The sequence below is a fragment of the Dendropsophus ebraccatus genome, chromosome 9 (assembly GCF_027789765.1).
Source record: "Dendropsophus ebraccatus isolate aDenEbr1 chromosome 9, aDenEbr1.pat, whole genome shotgun sequence".
NCBI lineage: Eukaryota > Metazoa > Chordata > Amphibia > Anura > Hylidae > Dendropsophus > Dendropsophus ebraccatus.
Genome location: NC_091462.1, coordinates 92,556,875 through 92,558,612, shown reverse-complemented (window position 1 = coordinate 92,558,612; position 1,738 = coordinate 92,556,875).

The following is a 1,738-nucleotide window of genomic DNA, read 5'->3' as shown; positions in this document are numbered from 1 at the left end:
CCGGCATCTCACTTCTGGTTTGGTCTCGTCTCCTACCAACATCTCCTGACGTGGCATAAGGGCGGTGAGCTGAGACAGTGGGGCAGGTACTTTGTTGCGAATGTCACATGTGGGCAAAACTGGTGGCGGCCAATGTACAAGCAATGTTGTCCAATGTCATCATGACACTGTGAGTACATTGGCCACTGCTGGAGGCGAGTTTCACCCACATGTGGTGATCACAGCATAGTACCTGATCTACTGTCTCAGACCTTAGCCAAGTCAGAAGATGTTGGGATGAGATGAGTCGGAACTGGAAGTGGGACCCTGGTAAGGGGGGAAAGGAAACACCTTTCTAGCTCCCCAGATAACCCCTTGTAACATCTAGAGGCAAATTTGGGGCCCATAAGATCAGGAGGATTTATTTGCCTCAAATGGGGGAAGGAGGAGCCCCCTATTACCATCAGTAACTGGAGGACAGGACACTCACAACACCTAGAGGAGTCTGGAGGAGGCCCCCTTAAAGGGGTTATCTAAGTAACTAAAAAGGTGTTACATTTCCTACCTCTCTGGCATCTCACTTCTGGTTTGGTCTCGTCTCCTACCAACATCTCCTGACGTGGCATAAGGGCGGTGAGCTGAGACAGTGGGGCAGGTACTTTGTTGCGAATGTCACATGTGGGCGAAACTGGTGGCGGCCAATGTACAAGCAATGTTATCCAATGTCATCATGACACTGCGAGTACATTGGCCACTGCTGGAGGCGAGTTTCACCCACATGTGATGATCACACCATAGTACCTGATCTACTGTCTCAGACCTTAGCCAAGTCAGAAGATGTTGGGATGAGATGAGTCGGAACTGGAAGTGGGACCCTGGTAAGGGGGGAAAGGAAACACCTTTCTAGCTCCCCAGATAACCCCTTGTAACATCTAGAGGCAAATTTGGGGCCCATAAGATCAGGAGGATTTATTTGCCTCAAATGGGGGAAGGAGGAGCCCCCTATTAACATCAGAAACTGGAGGACAGGACACTCACAACACCTAGAGGAGTCTGGAGGAGGCGTCCTTAAAGGGGTTATCTAAGTAACTAAAAAGGTGTTACATTTCCTACCTCTCCGGCATCTCACTTCTGGTTTGGTCTCGTCTCCTACCAACATCTCCTGACATGGCATAAGGGCGGTGAGCTGAGACAGTGGGGCAGGTACTTTGTTGCGAATGTCACATGTGGGCGAAACTGGTGGCGGCCAATGTACAAGCAATGTTGTCCGATGTCATCATGACACTGTGAGTACATTGGCCACTGCTGGAGGCGAGTTTCACCCACAAGTGATGATCACACCATAGTACCTGATCTACTGTCTCAGACCTTAGCCAAGTCTGAAGATGTTGGGATGAGATGAGTCTGAACTGGAAGTGGGACCCTGGTAAGGGGGGAAAGGAGACACCTTTCTAGCTCCCCAGATAACCCCTTGTAACATCTAAAGGCAAATTAGGGGCTTATAAGATCATGAGGATTTATTTGCCTCAAATGGGGGAAGGAGGAGCCCCCTATTACCATAAGAAACTGGAGGACAGGACACTCACAACACCTAGAGGAGTCTGGAGGAGGCGCCCTTAAAGGGGTTATCTAAGTAACTAAATGGTGTTACATTTCCTACCTCTCCGGCATCTCACTTCTGGTTTGGTCTCGTCTCCTACCAACATCTCCTGACCTGGCATAAGGGCGGTGAGCTGAGACAGTGGGGCAGGTACTTTGT